Source organism: Schistocerca piceifrons, chromosome 7, assembly GCF_021461385.2.
Source record: "Schistocerca piceifrons isolate TAMUIC-IGC-003096 chromosome 7, iqSchPice1.1, whole genome shotgun sequence".
In the NCBI taxonomy this organism is placed as follows: Eukaryota; Metazoa; Arthropoda; class Insecta; order Orthoptera; family Acrididae; genus Schistocerca; species Schistocerca piceifrons.
The window spans coordinates 193199665-193225454 of record NC_060144.1 but is presented as its reverse complement, the minus strand read 5'-3'; the positions used below and the strand labels follow the sequence as shown (position 1 = coordinate 193225454).

Genomic DNA, 25790 nt, shown 5'->3' with positions numbered 1-25790 from the left:
GCTGAGACTGATGTTCAAGATTTTATATCCTAATCTGACTTCTTGGAATTTTTTTTCTTGAAGTCTGAGAATCTGTTCCCTCATTACCTTTTACAAAATCCAGTTGAAGAACACTGGAGAGTGGCCATCGTCTCGCCTTACACCAGATTTGATTTCAAAGTGCCCCAAAATTTACGTACGAAATTATATTTTGGACATGGATTGTGTCAATGTTTCTTTAAATATTGCCAAAAAATTTCCTCTCTGGTGCACTGAAAAGTGTTTATCTGTCTATGAAGTTGTAGGCTTAGAAGTCGAATAATGAAGTTGATTTATACAATTTGTTAACACTACTAAGAAGAAATATATTTTAAAGAATTGAAATTCGCCCAACAACAGTATTTCAGCTTACAAAATAACATTGTGTCTATAACCATTTACATTTATTAGAAAAATGCCAGATAAATAAAAGGAATCTAAAGAAAAAAATTGAAATACAATACTTTCCCACAATATCTTGTTAATGAGTTCCGTTATATGAAATTGGTTTTCTCCGCATCCAAGAGCCTCATAATTCGTAGCTTGCTTGGATGAAATTAGGTATAGAAAGAATAGATTTCAACAAAATGGAACTTACTTCAAACTACCAAAACTAAATTATCCATTTTTAAAGTCTTAATAATTTTCCATACTAAAGTGCCATGTCCTTGACTGGAGCCCACTGGGAATCTGATGTGAGGAAGTAAGGGGTTTGAATGCTGGATTCATTCACATAAGTTGCTCAGTGAAAAATTGAGCAGAATAAATGCATAAAAAATAATACACTCCTGGAAATGGAAAAAAGAACACATTGACACCGGTGTGTCAGAACCACCATACTTGCTCCGGACACTGCGAGAGGGCTGTACAAGCAATGATCACACGCACGGCACAGCGGACACACCAGGAACCGCGGTGTTGGCCGTCGAATGGCGCTAGCTGCGCAGCATTTGTGCACCGCCGCCGTCAGTGTCAGCCAGGTTGCCGTGGCATACAGAGCTCCATCGCAGTCTTTAACACTGTTAGCATGCCGCGACAGTGTGGACGTGAACCGTATGTGCAGTTGACGGACTTTGAGCGAGGGCGTATAGTGGGCATGCGGGAGGCCGGGTGGACGTACTGCCGAATTGCTCAACACGTGGGGCGTGAGGTCTCCACAGTACATCGATGTTGTCGCCGGTGGTTGGCGGAAGGTGCACGTGCCCGTCGACCTGGGACCGGACCGCAGCGACGCACGGATGCATGCCAAGACCGTAGGATCCTACGCAGTGCCGTAGGGGACCGCACCGCCACTTCCTAGCAAATTAGGGACACTGTTGCTCCTGGGGTATCGGCGAGGACCATTCGCAACCGTCTCCATGAAGCTGGGCTACGGTCCCGCACACCGTTAGGCCGTCTTCCGCTCACGCCCCAACATCGTGCAGCCCGCCTCCAGTGGTGTCGCAACAGGCGTGAATGGAGGGACGAATGGAGACGTGTCGTCTTCAGCGATGAGAGTCGCTTCTGCCTTGGTGCCAATGATGGTCGTATGCGTGTTTGGCGCCGTGCAGGTGAGCGCCACAATCAGGACTGCATACGACCGAGGCACACAGGGCCAACACCCGGCATCATGGTGTGGGGAGCGATCTCCTACACTGGCCGTACACCACTGGTGATCGTCGAGGGGACACTGAATAGTGCACGGTACATCCAAACCGTCATTGAACCCATCGTTCTACCATTCCTAGACCGGCAAGGGAACTTACTGTTCCAACAGGACAATGCACGTCCGCATGTATCCCGTGCCACCCAACGTGCTCTAGAAGGTGTAAGTCAACTACCCTGGCCAGCAAGATCTCCGGATCTGTCCCACATTGAGAATGTTTGGGACTGGATGAAGCGTCGTCTCACGCGGTCTGCACATCCAGCACGAACGCTGGTCCAACTGAGGCGCCAGGTGGAAATGGCATGGCAAGCCGTTCCACAGGACTACATCCAGCATCTCTACGATCGTCTCCATGGGAGAATAGCAGCCTGCATTGCTGCGAAAGGTGGATATACACTGTACTAGTGCCGACATTGTGCATGCTCTGTTGCCTGTGGCTATGTGCCTGTGGTTCTGTCAGTGTGATCATGTGATGTATCTGACCACAGGAATGTGTCAATAAAGTTTCCCCTTCCTGGGACAATGAATTCACGGTGTTCTTATTTCAATTTTCAGGAGTGTATTTACATTTCTTATAGTTATAAGAAGGCTCACAGTATAGTTTTAAAACAAATAAATTTATTTAACTTAAATTTTTGTGGTGTGTCACTATGTTATAGCCTGCACCCGATACTAGACTTTTTTAGATTCAAAACCATGATGTTGAATCCCAACAGTAGGACTCAATAACCTACTATATCATTTACAACATTCTCTCTCACTTCCATTGTTTCATAATATTGCATTAACAGGTACTCTGCAGTTTTCCTGTATCTTTCTGTTTGCACAAATAACAGTGAGGGCAGCTAATAGACCAATGCTTGGATCTACAAGAGATTAGTGTGCAAGATAAAATCACAGCTTAGCCTCTCCTGTAGCTTTTAATCATGTGATAAATTATTTCTGGTATTGTTGTACAACAAGAAGTTCCACTCACCTTCACGCATTAGTGAAAAACCATATAATTTCTATTATAGTTTTTATAATTCATCAATGTTCCATCCTGATAATTTGTGTAGATTTTTCAAAGAATTTTAGAGCGAGTGTATATGGGCATTTTTTATTTGTTAACTATCCTAAGTTCTGTGCCCTTACTGCGATTATATATGGTTTATAATCTGTCTTAATGTGTTTGACAGCTGAAAGGTTCAGAGTTAAAAATTATATGGTACCACACTAGATCAGTTACAAAAACAATACTGCAAAGGAGAGACTTTAAGATTCCCCTATGAAGCTGTTGTTAGTGAACTATTTATTGAAGTTCGTTGTTCTTTCAAAGAGAGCAAATTTTTGTGCCTGTACCATTCATCAGCGTCTTCATCAGCTATTTAATATACACTACTGGATAAAATTCCCCTACTGACTTATCCATACTGTACAATCCTCTGCTTTATGCATCCAAGTTCCTCCTGCATGTTCCCTTCTATCGCCCACCTTCAATTAGGCCATTGCCTCCATTTTTTCTTGTCTCTGGGACTGCAGCAAAGACCTGCCTTGTGCATCTACCATCCATTTGTCTGACTACATATACCTTAAACCTACATCATATTTTCATTACTGTCATTATTTCATCTTCTTGTTCAGTTTGTTCCCTAGTCCATCTGTCTCTCCTCGCAATTCTCAATGTCTGTCTCACTGACCAATCAGTTTTTAATGGGTTTCATATCAAAAGTCCATGTCTCACAGCCATAAATCAAAACTGGTGGTATACAGTGACTGTACTCTCTCTCTCTCTCTCTCTCTCTCTCTCTCTCTCTCTCTCTGTTGCTGGTGCAGAGATTGGCAACTTGTTCAGAAATGTAAATTTTGCACGTCACAAAACGAAAAAACTTAATATCCTATGACTATAATATCAATGAGTCACTGTTGGAATCAGCCAACTCATACAAATACCTCAATGTAACAGTTCGTAAGGATATGAAATGGAATGATCACATAGGCTCAGTTGCGGGTAAAGTGGGTGGTAGACTTCAGTTTATTGGTAGAATAATGAGGAAGTGCAATCAATCTACAAAAGAAATTACTCACAAATCACTCGTGCGAATAGTTCTAGAATATTGCTCAAGTGTGTGGGACCCATACCAGATAGGACTAACAGAGGATATTGGACGTAAACAGAGAAGGGCAGCACAAACAGTCACAGATTTGTTTAATCAGCGGGAGTGTCACTGAAAAAGTCCATTAACAGAGTTTCAAGGACTGGCTTTAAATGATTGCTCTAGGGATATACACCCTACCTATTGCTCACATAGGGATCGTGAGGGTAAGATTAGAATAATTACTGTACACACAGAGGCATTCAGTGAATCACTTTTTCCGCGCCCCACACATGAAACACTAATAACTGGCATGATGGTATATACCCTCTGCCATGCACCTCATGGTGGTTTGCAGAGTATAGATGTAGGTGTAGGTGTAGGTGTGTCAGATACACAGGAAACATAGTCTTGATACTCATATTTCGTTTTCCAAAAGGCATTTGCACTCTTCTGTTCATTTCCTTTCCTATACAGCCAGTCACTCACTACAAGCATTCTAAATATAAAATCTCATACACTAGTTTTTAGGACTACATATGTAAGTTGTACTTTTTCTGTGATTTTTGTTAAGAATGTTAATTTTCAAGCCTAATCTGTAAATAGAATGGCAGTAGTATCAGCAAGGTCCTTATGGCAGCCAAGAGAGAGAGAGAGAGAGAGAGAGAGAGAGAGAGTGTGTGCGCCCACATGCACGTGTGCACACATGCTGTGTAGTGTAGTGTAATGTAGTGTAGTGTAGTGTGTGTCTGTGTAGAGAGTGGGTAATGATCAATCATGTGATGCAACTGAATAGTGTAAAAGTATACTTCTAGATTAATTGAGAACTGACTTCAAACATGTACAAAAACACTGTATACTACGTATAAAAGATTGAGAATACAACATGTTAATCTAGACCTAAATGAGACAGTATTATTATATGCATGAATAAGTTAATTTTTTAAAAATTATTTCCTTTCCAGTTCAGATGACAAGTCTGATAGCATTATGTAAATTATGTGTAGATGAGTAAACTAACTAACTACAAAAAGAGTACAATAATGTCAGAAAATTAAATGCCATACAGCTATATTCCATTAACATGCATTCATCCTCCATTTTCTTAGTTAAAGTATCCAGAAACTTCCTCTGTAGTTACTGTGAATAGTTTGCATGATGCGGAACTTCTTCTTGACTTCACTTTCAATTTTTCATAGTCCAGTTGAAGTCCAATGAAAATTGTAGCATTGATGTATATATTGTTCAGTATACTAACATGTTGAGTCACTACTTTTTTTCAAAAAATTGTCATTAGGTTGATATTTTGTGGGACAAAATAGAATATATTTATTCACTTTTGAGCATTTTCGGTGCTATTCGTATTGTCAGAGATAAAATGCAACTATAATTACAGTAATAAAGTATATTTACATATCCACTCAATAATAGTATCATGTCTCCAGTAACTTAATGATGCAATACTTTAAATTCACATAAACACATTAAGATCCTGTTTTCAGTTAAACCTATTAACTGAGTGGGCTACTTTAATTTAGTAAAAATGCTTAATTTATCTTATCTAGTAGCAGATACTACATAAAATGACTTGTTACAAATTATTTATTGCCTAATTTCATGTACAATGTTGACCATTAAAATACACCATCAAAATGGTATGCAACAAACTTCAAATCGGCATGAAGTGTACTATGTGTTTGGATATGTAAATGATTAGCAGTTCAGCAAAAGCTCGCAAAGCAGGTAGGAATAACAGCATGTACATTCTGTATATGAAAAGAGATTGTGCAGCACTTTTCTGATGCGAAAACTCGCAATTGAGAATTTGACCAATAGAGCAATCCAAATGCACCTTGATTTGATAAAGAAAATAGACTTTGAAATCGCAGTTATTGAACGTATTGACATCACTTGCTTATTGTAACTGTGTGTAGATTACCTGATGAAGATTTCAAAGGCTTCCTGTGTTAATCTGAAGTGTTAAATATTTGCGAATTGACAAAATGATCACTTGTGGTAACTATACACTGATGTTTTGAAACCAAACTACAGAGATGAATAACTGTATGTGACAGAGACTTTAAATTTAATCCCCACAGCAAATACACCAACAAGAATCTGTAAAGATTGTAAAACTGCATTGGACCAAACCTTTAATCAAGAAACCCACTCTTCATACAATAGGAGTATTGGCTAGAATGAGCATGAGGCTCTGTTCTTAGCACTTACAGCACGGTGCTCGTACGCCATACGGGCGCGGCCGCCCTGACGGCGACGGCGCCCGTATACCGTACGGGCGAGCCTTTATTTGGCTCCGTAAGCGCGTTTAGCGGGTCTCCGAAGCAGTTTCGTCAACTAATCTGGAGGTATTTCATTCTTCTTCCGCAGAAGGCAAGCACTTATCGGCTATCTCATCCTGGGAGCGGTTGTGAGCACTGCAAAGACGAAATTACCTGCAGTTCATTCACAGGTGTTTACGATCGTGAAAATATCGCGCAGCGAGTTGACGGAGGCAGAGATCTTAGATATTCTTTATGGAGATGCAGGATATGAAATTGACGATTCTGACAAAGAGGATTCGTACTCTCCAGACGAAAGTACATGTGATGATTCAGGTATGTATATGTCTCAACTGTTTATAAAGTGAATAGTTCATTACCGCATTTTGTATCGTGAGTAGTGTTCATTACTTCACTTGCATTTAGTACCTTTTAGTACCAATCTTAGCATTATTTTTTTTTCTATGCACACAATGGTACAGACCATCAGTCACCATCAGTGGTACCTGGTCGTGTGTGCCTCACTGAGCACAAAGAGGAGGATTGGCCGAAACTAGACGATCAGCCAGCACTGCCGGATTTCCAGGAAGTAGTCGGCATAGCATCGCATTTTTCAGATGCCACTGAGGAGGTTCAATATTTTAGTTATTTCTTTGATGACGACCTTATTCGGCTCATCAAAACTTAAACGTATCAGTACGCTGGTAACGTTATTACGGCAATGAAACGCAAAGGTAGGCTGAAAATAAACTCTGTTTGGCACAAGTGGTCTGCAGTAAAACTGCAAGAGATTTACTGGTCTCTCAGTATTATTTTGCATATGTGCGTCGTCAGATTGACGAAAATCAGTGATTATAGGTCAACAGACCCGTTTACGCAGACAGGATTTGCGAGTAAATTGTTGAGTCGCTATCGATTTTGCGCTACATTGTCGATGTTACACTTGAATGACAATGCTACATTCACTTAGCAGAGGCGAAGAAAAGCATGACCCACTTCACAAAGTGAGGCTTTTGTTTGATTTCTTTGTGAAAAAAAGCAAAATTAGTTTACGTCCAGGCATGAATCTGACAATATATGAGGCAATGTGTCCCTTTCGTGGTAGAACTAGCTTCAGAGTATACATGAAAAACAAATCCAATAAATATGGAATAAAATTGTATGCTCTCTGCGATTCATCAACTAGTTATATGCTAAACTGTGATGTATATACAGGTTGTGCAGGCAGTGTTGCAGACAGTATCGAGGGCCTTGTAAAAAGGTTGTGTTCACAGTAATTTGGCAAAGGACATTGTGTTTATATGGATAGGTACTACACCAGTCAATTTCTTTTGGACATGTTGTGGGAAAATAAAGCTCTTGGAGTGGGAACTGTAACGAAAAACAGGAAAGGTTTAAGACGAATATTCAAAACACTAAAACTCAAAAAAAAGATCGTTTTTCAAAGGAAACACCATCTCTTTGGCAGTGAACTGGAAGTCAAAAAGAGATTTTTTTTGTCTTTCCACAAAGCATAAGTCTACCAGCACTAATACTCAAGTGAGGGCTAAAGGTCGAATAGCAGAAATTGTAAAGCCAGATGTTATTATTGATTACAATAAGAATAAAGCTGGGGTTGACAGTACAGATCAGTTCTCCAGCTATTATCCGTTTGCCCGAAAAACTTTGAAGTGGTGGAAAAAGCTGTTTTCCCACTTATTTAGCGTGTCAACTGTCAACAGTTTTATTTTATATAAAGAGAAGACTAGGAAGAATGTATCCCTAGTAGACTTTATTCACAAAATGGGAAAGAAATTGTCTGAGAAGGGCGGAAATGTTTTTCAGCAACAAGCAGCTTCATCCTCACAAATTGAGAGGACATTTGCAAGGCACTTTCCAGAGAAGGTCCCACCCACTGCAAACAAGGTAAATACTATTGCAAAGTGTGTTCAGACAGGGGGTAGAAAGAGACGGGTAAGCGCATCAGGAAGGAAAGTAGATAATGGTGCAAGGACTGTGGCGTAGGCCTTAGCGTCCCACAATGTCTCTCGGGTTTTCGCAAAAAGGCTAACTACATATGAACTATTAAAATACTCTAGTTTACAGGTACCTACAGTTAGAAAGTCCAGTGATATTTTGTTCTAAATTTAGATACAGTAATAATGGCATTACTCAAGAGAGATATCATGTAAAACTTTTTATCAACGACATTTTTGTGTTTTCTTTTTTCAATTATAACACTCATTTGTATTTTATATTGTAAAATAAACTCACATTCATGTAAAGCTCTTACTTTTTCCTTTTAAATGATGCAAGAACCATATTACTATCATTTTTCTGTTATTTGCAATCTAATTTCAAACATCCATTAAATATGCCAGTTCACAGCCAAGTGCCGGATGTAAAGAGGGCAGTGTTGAAAGTGTTAACATTGGAATTATGTTCAGAAAGAACCTGTCACCATTAAAATGAGAGTATACAGAGATCTCAGTGGCAGTATGCAGTTTGCTGTCTACAAAGCTGCAAAACAAGACATGAAGTGTTCTGTGGAACAGGTGTAAATAGAGTGTTTAGTAGCTTTCATGGAACATATATGCTAATTATTATTCTGACATATCCTTCCCCAACATAGAGTAAAAACGCATCTCTACAGACTCCTTAGCCATTGTTACTTCTTCCTTATATCATCTACAGTGTGGCACTTCGAATACAACTGGTTGCTGCAGAAATTTCTTTATAAGATTCAAACTGATTATTGCTATTTTTGTATTAAGTGTGCTTTGTGTTGTGAAAACTTACGTGCAAAGATCACTGTGGTTCAGCTAGGCGCAAATATACTTTGATGTCATTTTGTGGCTTAAAGGCACTCTTACAAGCGAAGTAACAAGTATACAATGGCGAACTTTGATCAAAGCTAGGCCCACACTCTAGGGCAACATTCAGTTAACAAGACTTCATGTACATATGACGTCATTTTGATGTCATATGCTGTACCAAAGACCATGAAAGCCGCTATTAACAATTGTTAGTGTTCAGTGTGGAGTGCTTGGGGATTTTTTAGCTGGAAATTTTCGGAACATAAATTGCGTATAATGAAAGCACGCCATTTCAAGGCAATGGCTTATTGAAGATTTATAAAAACTGGGCGAGTACTGTCATTCACACTGGTTCAATATTTTAATGTCTGAAGATGTCTTGAAACCTTCCCAACCACCGCATGGATGCTTCATCGTTCATAGGAGACATTTGTTGACTGTCAGTGCATAATGGTGGCACAGTGAGGCATTGTGTCATCAGATAGACTCGCCAGGTGTTGGCCATCCTCAACTGATGCCATGGTTGACATCACAGAGGTGGTAGTCGAGGTGAGTGTAACATGCACTCTATCGGCCACCTAGAGCAACTTGTGTAGTGGCTGCCCTTCATCTACAATTAAACCCGCCTGTACCTGAGGGAGCATTTGTTGTTGCCAGATCTACGATAATAATGTGCCAGAAACTTCACTACTATTGATCATGGCACACGAATGTCTCCAGAACTCCGACGGATGGTATAATAGTTGCATGATCTTCTGATCCGGCAGTTTTGTGCAACGAGCTATGAGAGCCATCTTGAGAGTGAGGTAGACTTGTTGCTGCAGTTATTGTAAAATAATGTCTGACACTAATGATGTCACATGCTGGTCCACAGCCGGCCGAAGTGGCCGCGCGGTTCTGGCACTGCAGTTTGGAACCGCGAGACCGCTACGGTCGCAGGTTCGAATCCTGCCTCGGGCATGGATGTGTGTGATGTCCTTAGGTTAGTGAGGTTTAACTAGTTCTAAGTTCTAGGGGACTAATGACCTCAGCAGTTGAGTCCCATAGTGCTCAGAGCCATTTGAACCATTTTTTTGCTGGTCCACAGTGCTGATAGCTATTGTAAATTGTTCATGGTCTTCAAAAGTGTGCTGATGGGCGAAGATGTTTTTCAGTATTGCAAAACATAGTTCTGGATCAGCAGGCACAATAGGCAGAGCCCATAATTGTAAACACAGTGCTGTACAGCCAACAGAGCAGGCAGACAGAAAGTGTGTTGTTCTGGAAAGCTGTTGTGAAGCAGATGAAAGCAGCAGAACCAGCAAGATACCTATGTTAGGCCTAACATCCATCGTATCATAGAGGAGATGCATGAAGTATGTCTCCCATGCCATAACATCTTCCAATTAGGAAAGTGTTCTTCATAGTGGAACATAATTGTACAATCAGCTTCGTATAATCATCAAGCTGTTCAAAAAATATAATAATAATAATAATAATAATGATATTTTTATCACTAAGCCATTACAGTACATAGTACACCATGTCGCAAACATAGTACAATACAACTAATAATTTAAAAGAGACCATTAGCTACTTATTAAGATTTGAGTACCATGCTACAATTGATAAATACCTTTACACAGGGTGGTCCATTGATCGTGAGCAGGCCAAATGTCTCACGAATCTATCACAAAGCGAAGAAAGTGGTCCAACTAAAATATTCATATTTCTTTACATACTACACGAATACGTAATAAAAAATGGGGGTTCCTATTTAAAAATAACGCAGTTGATATCCGTTTGACCTATGGCAGCGCCATCTAGCGGGCCAACCATAGCGCCATCTGGTTTCCCCCTTCAAGGTAGACGAGTTTCGTACTTTGTAGTTTTTTCGTTTGATGCTTATTTCGTGAGATATTTGGCCCGGTCACTATCAATGGACCACCCTGTGTTATACAATTGCTGAGCAACTAACTGCTAACAAGTCTTGCAGTGATCATTTGAAAGCTTGCCCTGAGACATCTTATAAAGCTTGTGGAAGCTTATTAAACACTTTACGCCCCATGAGTTCATAGTTATTAAGTGATTTTGATAGTCCGTGGTATGGAGTATAATAAATGCCTCTACTGTCTCTTGTGTTGTAGCAGTGTACATTTTCTCTGGATTTTGCAATGGGTAACTTCTTATTTCTATAAATTAAAACATAATACACCTGTAGATACAAGTTTTTTAGTCATCATTTTTTTCTTGTTCACAGAACAGAGGTTTACAGTGTGCCTTATTTGAAGAGCAAGTAATAACATCTTTCTTCTGCATTATGAAGATTTCATAAACACAAGTAAAGTTTCCAGGTTAAAAAAAACTGAAGTCATTTCTGATGGACCACAGTTTTTCTTCTGTAAATGAATTCCTATCCAAATGAAGTGGAATTTAACAATGTAAAATTACCAGTCAGCTTATAGCAATCGCGTGTATGAAATATATATTCTGTATTTTATTTTATATTGTTTTTATTGACTTGTTCGGTATCTTCGCGTCACAGGGCCAAAAGAACATAAATAAAGGAGACTACACGTAACACTGACTATAAGAAGGATGATTTTAAATACAGCATTATATAAACATCGTATTGCCATGTATTTAAGGCACAAAGATCGTGTGTAAACGTAATAACTTTCAATCTCCATACAAAATCGTAAAATTGCTCTCTTCAACAATGTCTATCTCCTCCACTCAGTTTTCGGTCATTCGACTTATTTCGATTTTGATGCTTTTCGATGTACACAATGATGCAGGTTTGATTTCTGTATATTAGATGAAGCACTAGAGGTGGGCCAAACGGTTATTCTGGAGTAACCGTTATCACAGTTCCAGTTCTTCTTTGATAACCGTTATCGTTAACGGTTATTAATAACTGCCAAGTTATTTTTCGCTAGCGAATACCGATAACTCCGACCAGAAGCACTGTGCTGTAGGTTGGCAACGACTGATCTGTTATGTTATAGCAATAATGTTTGTAAAGTTCTTTCCACGTCTGGTGAATAGATTATCGAATGAGAATCTGTATAATATTGTGAATTAAATCTATTCGTAACGGAGTGCCATGAATTCGATGCCGAAGGTGTAGGCGAATGCTGAATGATTTATGAGTCCCAACGCCGACAAACGATTTACAAAAGCATCAGTCCTAATCAGCAAGTTTTCTAAATTATTAATTTCACTATCGAAACTGTCGTTTGACTACATGACAGACTGAACTGCTTGCTGAAAACAGACTTTTTAACACTACAGTGAGCGTTGTCGTTAGAAGAACGTCCAGCGTTTGATGTGATGAAAAAGGTAGTTCATTGCTACCATTATTCAAAATTTTCGTAAAAGGGGCGATCTGCCGCATTACATATTAATAATTACGTGTTTTATGCCTTCTTGAGAATATGTTATTACACAGTGTAAGAAGCTAGTGATACACCGTTCATTCATTTCTCAATACTAATTGTGCACTGTGCAGTTACTATCAGCTGACTTCAAGGCATCTGTAATGATTTTGATTTAGTGAGCACAGGCATTGCATTGGATTTTCCCGTTTGCCACTTGAAAAAACTGAATCAACATCACTCCATAAAGAGTAGGATGTTAGATCAGAAAGATAATAAGATGTTAGTTTTATCCATTGCAGAGCTTTGAGGTAACATTGTAAAAGCAGAATTATAGCATGGAAGTGTGTTGTGAAATAGCAGATTTTTTCTTATTTTTTTGTGTTGCATTTCTTTACCAAATTTCTATTCTGTGTTATTTTTGTATTTATTCATTATGGGCCATTCCATTGGAAAACGTCAGAGTTTAGTTGAAGTTGATTGCATTGTGATTAAGGAGATTTTAATGAAATTTGGTAAAATTAATACCTGCACTAAAACAAGTTTACTTCTCTGGTACTGAAATATGAAACCCTGTGATGCTGAGCTAGCGCCCCCCCCCCCCCCCCCCATTACAATGGCCATTTTCTTCTTCTTCTTGTAGGAGACAAATGTGTTGCAGTGGTTTATGGAAGTTATACACAAATTGCCGAATATGTTATCTCACTTTGGTGGGTTTGCAATATTTTTTTATCTCGCGTGTGACTGACTGTAATGAAATATTTGTTGTGTATAGAAAGGTTGTGAAGCCGAATTTACTGAACAAATTTGTCTGCACTACTTGAATCCATATGCCGACTTCTTAGATTTTGAAAATTCCAAAATTGTCTCGGCAAGGTCAAAAAGTACAATATTGCAAGTGCCACAGAATTTTACCCAAGAGAGACATTATTTGGTAACATATTCAACCTGAATTAGTAGAAATAATATTTGTAACACTCTGAACATAGTCAGTTTCTGAGTAGTCAGTGCTGCCTTCCTTCACTTGAAGCACTGAAAGCTGTTAAACATCTGGAGTATTTCAGTTTGGTTTTAAATGTCCCCGAATTTCACCCTGCTGACTTCATTCGTTAAAAAGCAAGCTTTAGCTGGCTTGGGTTGATCTCTGTATTTTGCTGAAACATCATTCTGTACAGAACCGTCCACAACAGAGGCATGGCATCACTTGAGAGTCATAGACACCAATAATGTAAAAAGACTGCCCGATGATCTGCAATGATACTACTCAGTACTGTACTGAAGGCTGTTGCGCCTTTACATTGTGTGCAAGATAACTCTGATCATATTTCTCGTAGGATTAAGTTCAATACATCCTTTCCAGCAGGTACTGTCGGCACAATACTAACTGTCTGCTGTTTGGAATTTTGCACTGAGCAGACCTATCACTTAGTTACACTGCATTATTGTTTTCAGTGTCTTCTGATTATTTGTAGACGAACTTAATCCCCTTTATCCCTTACAATGAAAATTCTTCTTTTGACAGTCCACAACAGGTGTGAAAACTGATCCTTACCATATTTCTGCCACAACACACAGGCAATCAATGGCAGGCCAGAATGATGTAGCCAATTGCGTGCGGCAATTAGCGTGCTTGCTTTGAAGTTCTCCTGCGTTTTTGTCTTTGTTAGGTTCGCTTTATTCTCCAAATTTCTTATTGATTTAAGAACTACCTTTGTCAGTAGACTGCTGTTCAACAGGTAGTTCCGCTATCAAGAAAACATTCATTTAGGATGTGGCGAGATGTGAAACTGGAGGAAGTAAAGTTCTATGTAACTGCTAAAAATGAGCATGGTTTTAGACAATGGGTACTCAGGTTTCAATATCTCACGAAAAGTACATGCAGCATTAAATCAGTTCATCCTGCATCAGGACAGAACATCGTTTTTAAGCAGCGTCTATACTGTCGGCACAATACTAACTAAACGCATACGTGATCCTGCTGTACATAAAGTAACCAAATATACAAACAGTCCTTCAAAGTTGACAGTCATTATATATGCTGCGAAAATAAGATATACAAGATATAGAGAGAAACTTAAGTGTAAAGATGATTTCTTACCTGAAATGGGCTTTATGGAAGTGTCAGATTCCACCCATTTGACCAACAATATCATCAGTACAGCAAGAATGCCTACTTCCAGCATATACAAAATTGCAGTGATGATGTTACTACATACACATACCAACAAACGTGTAGAAAAATAAGAATAACAGAAGAACATCTCACTCCAAAAATAAAATGAAACTAAATGGGACACCTGCAGGAAATTGGTGGTTTAGGGTGGTGACAAGCTAAACATATAACATTACAAAACACCCAACCGTCCCACAACAAATTGTATTAAAAAAAATTGGTTGTAGCCACAAAACCAACAGGAATTTGACTTTTCCCTTGACCTATATAGCTCAGCTGCAGCTGTTGATATCAAAGACCAACACCTACAACTCTGAAAAGTGGAATTAGAAATTTCCCATTACCTATATAGCTGAACCACAAATATTGAAACCCAGAAACCAACATCTATAAATCTGAAAAGTGGAACCAAAACCTGAACAACACAAAAACCCAAATACCTCCATATTCCCTACATTAGTTAAAACACAAGTGACATACCATAAATATACAACAGACAAAACATCAAACTTACTATAGAATAAAACCAAAACAAAAATTACTTACCAACAAAAGCCTCTGCCATTACCACTAGTTTGGCCACCACACACCCATGTGCGTGCCGCCCCCCCCCCCCCCCCCACACACACACACAAATCTAACACACTCACAATCTCCCACCCATAAACCAACCCCAACCCACCCGATGTCACCGCCAAAAACACAAACAGCAAAGAAAAATCACACTTCACAAAAACTGCAGCAAACTGGTCCTGACCAATATAATCTCTAAACATCCACCCCGCTCCCGACCCATAACCTGCCCCATTAACCCCCCCCCCCACTCCCCCACTCCCTCAAAACACGCACCCAACCCCTTCAACTCGTCACCCTTGGCCTATACATACTCCCCACACCCGTGAAAAAAAACACACAAAAACTTCTCAATATTGCAGGTTGGAAGAGCACATCTTTCCCCTCCCTATAGTTGATTTAACTGCCCCCCCCCCCCCCCCCCCCCCAACCCATCTATCATATTAGTACAAGCCACAGTCTCATAATCCTTAAACCAAATACTATGGTTAACTAATAAACGTTCATAACCCCTCTTCCCCAAATGTGGATAAGACGAAAATGCACGAGACATAACAACACTACCTCCTCAATATATTCCTCAATCAGCCCCACAACTTTCCTCTTACTATGACCCTGCCAAACCATAAAAACACTATCAGCATACACCCCCCCCCTTAAATAACAGCCCCCTGCATCCACAAACCATTCCAAGAACTGCCCCTCCCACACTCCTTCTTACCAAATTGTGATTCATCAATTTCAACAACAAACCCTAGCCCACCCAACTTCCCCTTATACTTCACATTCTCCAAAAAAAAAAAAAAAAAAAAAAAAAAAAAAAAACCTCACAACAGAAAGAGAACCAATCTAAAACAGTTCTCTTTCTCAAACCAGCCTCTTGCACACAAAAGCTAATAGAGGACCAATAACAAAAATATTATGTACACAAGACAATCTTCCTTATGGCCAATGTAGATTTCTAGAAGCAGGTAGCACGTCATAGCGAAAATCAGATATTGTCGCACCGACAACGCCGCATATACATGACCCTGGCCCCGTCCACCAGAACTTTTGTCAACCTGAGACCTGAGTTTCTCCTGGCATATAAAACTTTCAAATAACTTCCGGGAATTCAATCAGGTAACACTTTCAGTGACCGCCGAAATATCGGTGGTCGCTGAAAGTGTTACCTGGCTGAATTCCCGGAAGTTATTTGAAATTTTGTCAACCTCATTTTGTGCCAGCAGATGTGGCACCTAACATATTCACCAATTTGAACTGAAACCACAGAAACTATAACGGATATCATATCGTCAACCACAGCAGAATGTAATGATATACTATTGAGCTTATCTGTCATATTTCTAACAAACAAACAAAAATAGATTTCTTTCTGCACAACAAACACCAAACTAATCAGACCTTACAAAAGTGCCAATCACATAAATAAATAAAAAAAAATCCTTAATAACTGACTGACAACAAAGAAAACACTTCCACAACCACATTACCATGCCAACTACCCAGACTCAAAACCATATTAGCACATTGAGAACCAAAACTCAAATGAACCAAATACCACATGTTAAACTCTGCACGGCAACATCCACCACTAGAGAGCACCATCAAATACAACATTAAGACATCTACAAACACAACCCACTCAAAAACACTGCGGTGTAGTGATGTGTCACACCACAACACCATTACGTCGCCTGTCAAAGCAGAAAGGTGGAATCAGACGCTTCCATTGACTCCTGAAATGACATGTGAAATACGTTTAACATTAAATCACAACTACATTTTATGAAGTGCTTCATTCTTAAGCTTAAGAAAACCATCAAGTGATGTGATGGACAAGTTGTAGGGGTCAGTGCCCAGACTACAGATATAGTTTCATTTGTAACGAAGTGTATTTAAAAAAGACTATGGCCTAGTAAATTTTAACAGTGAGGCAAAAGAACTGTTGTTACAACATATAGATTAATATAATGCTAAAATGGGAAATATGTGTGCTAAAATGTTCAGCCGTGATTACTATTACTATGTAATATGGTAAGGAGCACTTTTCATGTATTGCTATTTCGATAGCTATTAAGCCAGTTTTGATTATTTAATATTCTTTTTCAGCATTTACTGACACTTAGAAAAATGAGTACATAAGTTTTTAAAAACATCATCACAAATGGCATTTGCAGTTTAGAGCAAGCTGGCAGTAAACTATTTGTAAGTCTCACACACAGTGAGTGTGCGGGCATACCCCTTGGGACAGTAATCACTTCATCTGAAAGTTGTGATGTTATAGAAATTGGCTTTCAGCTTCTGAAAGAGATTGTAGATGAAAATCTGTTTGGTGGACATATCTATGACCCAGACACTTTATTAACAAATGATTCACAAGCATATCAAGATGCTATTCACAGCTCCTTTCCTTCATCTGAAGTTCTGCTGTGAATCTTTTACGTACTCGAAACTGTTTGGAGGTGGCTATCAAACAGTAAGGACAGCATACCTCAAGAAAAGCAGTACACATTCTCTCAAGATTTTAAAAATATCATGTTTGCCCCAACAGAAGAGAGAGCCACAAGAAATTATTGTTATGTAACAAGGAGTCATACAATAGAAAACTTTCCTAATTACTCACAGTACTTGGAAAAATATTGGAGAAGGCAGAAAGTGTGGGTCTGTCGTACCACAAAGGCCTAGTTGTGCAAGGCAACCACACACATAATTTTTATGGGACACTGAAGAAAATTATAATGGACAAAATATTTGAAATAGTGAGATCTTTTAATGTTGTACAGCTGTTTGATTTCATAACAATGAAATTTAACTTTATTTTGAGAGAAGATTGTTTGATGCAGCCAATAATAAGCAAAGGCAAAGAGTTTCCCAACAGACCAGTAAAAGTACCTAAGCAAGATGTAATAAACAAAATTAACAACATAGCGGAAAACTTTTTGGTTGTTCCAAGTGAGAATCAAAACCGTCATCAATATGTTATTAACATGGCTGTCCTCATTTGCACGCATTTAGAAGGAAACAGAGAAAAACGTAAATACATAGCTTGGGCAAGTATTATTTCACCTTCAGAAAAATTCATTGAAGCTATTAATATCAACAGGCTATGAAGGCTCTATTATCTAATAGCCAGAAATGAAGAACCTCCTGTAGGACAGCTGAAAGCTTTGTGTGGAACAACAACTGGCATTTCTTAATGCTGTCAAAAATGACAGAACACATTTTTCAATCGTACCAGAAACAGAAGAAAGTGTGGAAGAGTTACCTCTCACTTCAAATTGTTTGAGCAAAATAACAGATGAATTGCTGTCAAAAATTTATAGTATCTTCGCAGATTTTGCAGATAAGTCACCAGAAGAAGACTGGAAAAAATGAATAAAGAAACTGCCGAAAATAATACATAATTTCTGTAATCTCATTTTTATACCTGTATTTCTCGTTGCAGTATATAAGAGGAAAAATACTGGTAAATTCAGTCCTTTGCAGTCCCCAGCAATAAGCAAAGAAAAAGAAATAACTCAGGGCCAGAACTTTGATATTTGACCTGTAAACAAAAGTCCCAAAAGAATACCCGTAAACTTTTCCAACACAGTAAGATTTCTTTCATTAAATTTAAATTAATAAATTTATTGGGGAAATTCGAAGGTAGCCCATGTTTGAAGGGAAAAAAAATTTTGCTTCAAAAAATAAAAGTTTTTGGGCTAACAATATCATCATATAAAACGTGTATGCAATACACAAGTTCTCCGCCATGTATCCTCCCCAAGGTACTATTCTCATAATACTGTGAGAGCCTCACAAGGATGTGGGGATAAATATATAAGAAGAATCTGGTTTAACGGGGAATTGTGGGCCATCCATGGTGTGACCAGTAGTTCAATGGCAAGTGCATCACTGCTCAGAACCAAAGATCTGAGTTCAGTATCTGACTGGCTTTGAGGTTTCAGCTTTGCCAGCACATAGATATCATTGCTACATAACCTCAATGAGGGAATGTGTTAGCACATAAATATATTATATCACCATCTACTGTAGTCTCCTGTACTTACAGTAGAATATTGTTGACTGCCCTCTGACATCCATGCCTCTATCTTTGCTACCCTCCCTGTTTACCTGTCCCCTGTTGCTTCATAACCTGGGTTGTAACTGAATCCACTTTCCATTCTTCTCCTTTTTTCCCCTGTCTCCTTCCTGACGAAGGAACAAAGTTCCGAAAGCTAGAATACGTAAATTTTTTGTTCTGTTTTGTGTATCTGTCGGCTTTACTGAGCTGAGGTAAGTACTGCCCAGCCCCTCTATCTCTTTGTTAGTATTCTTCTCATAGTATTGCATAAAAAATTTGTTTCTTGTGTCCAAATTTGGATCCCAGTATAAACTCTTATTTGGGAGAGAGTTATAACTACTATAAAAAGAGGATGGCAAGGAAACATCTAATTTCTTGACAGGTTATGTCATGATTTGGAAAGTCCTTAAAAAGGACGTAGTTGTTTGACTCGTCAACTAGAAATTGTATGAGGTCATCATTAAAGAATAACTCAAAAATTTCTACAACAGACTTATCAGTATATCTGCAAAAGCCTGACTCAGGAAAAGGTTTCAAATATGAAGTTGGTGACTATTATTTAACCCTACCAGTGCCATCACATTTTCAGTAATGTGTATTACTAGTGGGCAGGGGGGTCTTTATGCTCACCCTAAAAACATTAAAAAAATTTCATCGCTGTTGTTGACTTCTACCCACATCATACGTTTTAAAGAGAAACTGATGTGTTTGTATGATCATGAACCTGAAAATATGACGTTCACTATGAAAACCCACAACTGTGACAAAGACTTAAATTTTTCAGTTAAAGTTTAGCTAAAAAATTGAAAACATTTGTTAAATCTGATAGAAGACTTCATGAAAAACAGTAATTTCTTTTTTTTTTTCAAAATTTAAAAATATGAACTACCTTATTAGGTGGGCAAGAACTAGGGAAGAGTGGGGATAGTTGAGCATGAGGAATACCTGCGCCACTCATATTTTCTCATCTGTGGGTCAATTTATTTTTGAATGGATTGTATCACCATTTTGTTTTCACTAGTATTTTACAAGAGAAAAAATATCAGTTGTCATGGAGCAAGATAGAAGTTGTGCTGTCTGTTTTCTGTACCTGATGTCTCTGCAGTAATTAATTATGTATATGGTTTCCAATTTTTGTTTGACGCCATTTTTATGTTTAAGCAAAAGAAACTTAATGGGTGGGATCATTGCAGGTTGAACCTTATTTTTGTTCTATAACAGTTTGAATAGTTGCATACATCAGCTACATCAACCAGCTGAATGAAATGGTGAAGATAGGGATACTTGTGACACACAGGTTGGGGATTGTTGAGCCATGGCTCAACTACCCATATGCTAAAATTACATTCATAGGTACATTTTGTGTACAAGAAATTTTCACACATAAACAGTTTTATAAAAAACTGTTGCTACAAAAATGTGTTTGTAAAATCCTTCAGGCAATTACAAATTATTTAGTTGTATCACTTGTTCATAGATACGTTTATCCACTAGCTTTTGCGAGTGTGAATATTTGCAAAGGCTTTGAAGTTAGTGGTATTTTCTAGAGTGAAAATATTTTTACTTGTTTTCTGAGATTATACATAACTGAAAGAGCACCGACAGAATCATATGTGCTGCGGAAAGTACTAGGGCTGCTTCAGATAATCCAAAAGATATGGAGCAAGTTGACATTGGTGTGGGTGAACTTACACTTGTTGTCACCTTAAGTGTTACATTGATGATATTCCGAGAGCACTCAGCGAGTCGGTGCATTGTTTCATCACAGGTGGTAGGACAAGAGCTAAATCGTCAGTTTTAGCTTCTACTCCAGGAAAAGCTACAAATTAAGAAGTCTCTTCTGGAAAGAGCAGAAAAAATAAAAACAAATGAAGATTCAATGAAAAAGCTTTGGCCAACACAAAAACAGAAAAAAGTCAAAGCACAGTGTCTCCCAAACGAATACAAAATAGAGACTTCATCAGAATCATCCGAAATAAAATCTGACAATTATTCAACAACAAGCTCAAACTCACCATGGCACAATGTGACAGTAAGATATAGTTATGGGCAAGAAGCCAAGCATCAATGATTGGTTGTTGCCAAAATTAGAGGGGATAAAATATGTTAAGCTGTTGTTTGGAAAAGTTATTAGTGTAGGAGACAAAGGACTGAAAGTTAATTTTGCAAGAAATACTGCATACTATTAAGTTTAAAAGATCTTTGGTTGAAGACACCACTTTTGTTGATGAAGATCAGGTAGAAATGATCCTTCAACAGACTAGTTTCACTTGCATAATAGTTTTTGAAAGACTAAGTTTTTAACTGTATAGTTATTAACATATGATTATAAGTCATAGAAGAAAGTGTTTTGAGAACCAGATGATGGTTTAAGTGTATTATTTTCCAGCTTAAGTATCCCCACTACCTGGCTTAAGTATACACACTATAGGGAGCCTTGAGCCATGTTGCAAAACATTTTTGTAAACAATTTCTTCGTGGTTACATATTTTCCAGTTCATGTTTTTAAATACATAACTTAATGGGAAAAATGCGACGTTTGTCATGACAGTTTCAGTTTTGTTTAAGAATGTGGCAGAAAAATTAAAATAATAAACAACGAAAATGTGGCTCAGCTATCCCCATTCCTTTCTATGTGCCCCATTATTGTGAAGGTTAGTACTGTATGCCCAGATACAACAGCATACGAGGCTAACATTATGTAACAATCCAAACGGTAGGAACATATTAAACAAGGAGCTCAGCTTTCTAAAAAGATTACTCCATAACATTTTAGTGGAGAAATTACACTATTTGAAGAATCCATGGAGGACAGCTTGACATTTTGAACTAAAGGGAATTCTGCACAATAAAAATCTACAAATAGTGTTGCAGTGTTTTATTGAAGTACTGTCATTTTTTTCCCTTATTATTAAACATGTATGTGAAACAAACTGTTTTAACTAAAATACAATGAGGTATATATAATAATGTAAAAGAAATTTTGTTTTTATAAACCATTATGTTTCACTTTAAAGTTGACAATTATCCTGTACATGACAGATTACAAAGTTTGTAAATTGTATGTATGAGACAAATAAATCACATATCACTTCGTGTCTCGAAGTGTCATGAAAATTTGATACACTTTTTCACACCTTATACCCACATCTAAAATACAGAATACTTATGTAAGAAAATTCAGCAGAATCATTTTTTTTTATTTTTTTTTAATGACAGAAGAGAGCTGTTACATGTATATCCTACCATCAGACAAGTTTGCAGAAACCACTAAACATAATGATAGGATAGTCTGTTGGTAAACTGAAGGAGAAGAATATCTATCTGCCTCCATATTCTTCTATAATGAGCACATCATCTCTAAAAGAAGCTAAAGCTCCTCAAAACTAGTAACAGATTTATAAAATAAGTCCTAAATGCAACTCATTACTGTATAGCCCATACTGAATAATTAGGCCTATTTCTATTAGTACTCTGGAATAAATAAAGGGACCTTTTTTTGTACTTTCATTCATTTAGAAGCCTGAAATATAATAACAATTAAGATTTAGGACAATAACATAATTAGCAATAAGGCGGCTGTTGATTAAAATGCATCATTAATCTATGTCTGTTAATACTAGATTTGTTAAACCCCTTAAAATATACATTAACTATGTAAATACTGATGATATGTCAGGTAAGACAGATGGTAATGTAGTATATATGCTTACATACCGTACAAAGGCAAACATACATTCTACGTACACACACGTGGAGATATATTCCTTTCCTTTTACCCTCCATCTGCTATACAAAATATTACTGCAAGAAGCTAGACATGTATTGACTACTATGTCAAAATTATAATAGTAACAGACTTATCAGTCTGATTATTTTATCAGTATACAGACAGTTGTTTATGCGTTCTTTAAAATTGTAATATGGCTGCTGGCTTCAGACTTCGAAACACATGCCTCGTGTGATTGGCTGCATGAATATGGCCTGTCATTGGCAAGCATGTGTTGTGACAAAAGTACAATATGGATCAGTTTTCACATCACATGCTCTCTTCCTATGACAAATGGTAAAGAAATGCCACTCAGCCTCAGTTCCAAAGTTCTCAGAATGTAGTGTGCGATTTTTTTCAGGATTTATATGGAGATGATGTTCCATGTGAAAAATAGTGAACTTTTCCTAAGCTTTGCATTGTATTTTTTATATGGGGAATATTGGGTTTCTGATAATGTACTGCAGCTGTTACGTGACTAAGATGATCACGTATTGTGCACATGGTCTTTACAGTTGCTGATGCTGACCCTGATTTTGGTAGATACACAACAAAAGGATGCACTGTGGCCTGGGTTGCTGCTAGTGATATCCTTGTGCTGCATCTTGTAGAAAGAATGAATAATTCTCAGAAAAATCTCCAATCACTATTCACTCTGTTGGCCTGAGTGCTTCTTTCAGTGAGGATAGGTAATGTGATTCCTGCTTTGCTATAAAATGAAATTCAGTTTAAGAGAAGCCTAAAGGATTTTCTCAGTAGAACCAATATATTTGTGTGTGTGTGTGTGTGTGTGTGTGTGTGTGTGTGTGTGTGTGTGTGTGTGTGTGTGTAGTAAAATCTAACTTCTGCACCATTTCAGTGCAGTAATGTGTTAATTGTAAATAAGTATTGTAGTAGGTATATTATATGTTCATTACCTTATAAATAAAAAAAACATTTTTTTTAAATTCAATGCATTAGTGCAATCTTAGTAAATGAGTGTTGTAAAATGATCCATTCATATAGTGTTAAAAAAATTAATGATCATTCCACATGGGACCTGTGGAAAGTAAATTAGCTTATTTGTTTTAGTCATAAATATTTGTCATGTATTATTGTTTTTCTCTCATGTTCTACATCCTGGAAGACCTCACTACAGATCAATTGAAATAAAAGTAAATCTAATCTGATCTAGATGACTTTTCAGCAGTAAACTCAACCCCAATCTTTCCAATGGAATGACCCTTGTGTAGAATGTATTGCTTAAAATACTACACTTTTTAACAGCCTTTGTAAACTATGCTTGCAGTGGTAATCCTAGGCAATTTATTGTACAATTTTATTTCCTAGTAGAAAATACCATTTTGAGGTTTTTTGTTTATTTTTTTCCTGGTAGATTTAAGTCCTTTTGATGTTCATTATTTGTTTGTTAAATGTGTTTATGGGGTGTATTTAATATACACAATTTTTGAACAGATCTTGACAGTGAGGTCGATTGCAATTTTCAGTTATTTTTGTCATGGCTGTTACGCGTAATTTGAAATCTGTTTCATATTTTAACCATTTTTTCTCAAAAATAATTACTGTACAAGTGATGTATGACATTTCAGGCAAATGCTGCGATCACTCCTCCAGCAAGGTAAGGGCCAACCATCTGAACTATCCTCATAAAAACATACTTATATATTCTGTGTGTATATACACTTTGATCTTTCTGTTTCCATTGACTGTGTTTTATTGGCAGAATACTTAGAAGATGCAACATATCTACTAAAGAGACTACCTACACTACACTTACCTGTCCTCTTTTGGAGTACCGCTGTGTGGTGTGGGATCCTTACCAGATAGGATTAATGGAGTACATTGAGACTGTTCAAAGAAGGGCAGCACATTTTGTACTATCAAGAAATAGGGGAGAGTCATGTATGCTTGGTAAGGACATCAAACATTTAAACAATACTCTACAGTTGGTCAGAAGTTGCCTCTTGTATGTGATTTCCTTTATAGATGCGTTGTACTTTCCCATAAACTGTCCAGCAAATCAAAGACTTCCATTTATCTGCCCTAATATTGATTTTACGTGATCAAGCCAGTTTGTATTACTCAATACTTACACATATCAATATAATAGAGGGAAACATTCCACGTGGGAAAAATGTATCTAAAAACAAAGATGATGTGACTTACCGAACGAAAGCACTGGCAGGTCGAAAGACACACAAACAAACACAAACACACACACAAAATTCAAGCTTTCGCAACAAACTGTTGCCTCATCAGGATAGATCTCTGCCCAAATTCTTTGTCTTTAAATATGTCTGCTTGTGAGATGTCTGCTTGTGTCTGTATATGTGTGGATGGATATGTGTGTGTATGCGAGTGTATACCTGTCCTTTTTTCCCCCTAAGGTAAGTCTTTCCGTTCCCGGGAGGAATGACTCCTTACACTCTCCCTTAAAACCCACATCCTTTTGTCTTTCCCTCTTCTTCCCTCTTTCCTGATGAGGCAACAGTTTGTTGCGAAAGCTTGAATTTTGTGTGTGTGTTTGTGTTTGTTTGTGTGTCTTTCGACCTGCCAGCGCTTTCGTTCGGTAAGTCACAATACTTACACAGTGTGATGGGCTCAACTTGTTCTCAATTATCTTGTAATGTCTGATTTCCATTGAAATATCATGACATTTTGCACTTGCAAACATTCGGCCATTCAGCTTAATTTTTGTGTATGCTATTGCGATACCTCATTGACCTGTCATTCTGCCAGAGTCCTATCACAGTCTCTGCTTGGCACTTTCGCCTATTTTCATCCATATGAATGTTATTTGGGTTCTTTGCACTCCCATCGGATAATTTCTCTACTCATATACACACACATCAAAAAAAGTTTTGCATCACCTCAGTTCCGAGAGTTCCGGAACCTGTTCAGAAAATCAACATAAACATCATTTCCGCTCTTTTTATTGCTCATTAAAACCACACATTGCATGTTGTACCACCATACAGCAAGACTTTCAAAGGTGGTGGTCCAGATTACTGTACACACTGGTACCTCTAATACCCAGTGGC

General features: G+C 37.9%; 1 long non-coding RNA gene across 2 annotated transcripts; it reads left to right on the top strand.

Annotated features, from left to right (window-relative positions):
• Nucleotides 1-11742: 11742 nt before the first annotated feature.
• On the top strand, nt 11743-24527 carry LOC124805183. 2 transcript variants are annotated; one of them, XR_007017403.1, is made up of 4 exons: nt 11743-12133; nt 23265-23438; nt 24339-24367; nt 24473-24504. It is a non-coding gene; the product is annotated as an uncharacterized LOC124805183 (long non-coding RNA). The 2 variants fall into 2 exon arrangements; XR_007017404.1 differs by lacking the exon at nt 24339-24367 and having other exon boundaries at nt 24473-24527.
• Nucleotides 24528-25790: the final 1263 nt, after the last annotated feature.